The following is a 222-nucleotide window of genomic DNA, read 5'->3' on the forward strand; positions in this document are numbered from 1 at the left end:
ACACACACACACACACACACACACACACACACACACACACACACACACACACACACACATACACACACTACTGTGCCTGAGAAAAGAGATAAAGAAGGGACAGATGAAGACAGGGTTGCTTTCACAGATATTTAGGATATGCAAATATCAGCTGCCCTGACTGTACGCAGCACCACGCCTTGTTTATTCAGGTGAGATTCAAGTAGTAATTAAGGTTAGGCG

Source organism: Notothenia coriiceps, unplaced genomic scaffold (genome assembly GCF_000735185.1).
Source record: "Notothenia coriiceps isolate Sejong01 unplaced genomic scaffold, NC01 NC01_scaffold00032319, whole genome shotgun sequence".
NCBI lineage: Eukaryota > Metazoa > Chordata > Actinopteri > Perciformes > Nototheniidae > Notothenia > Notothenia coriiceps.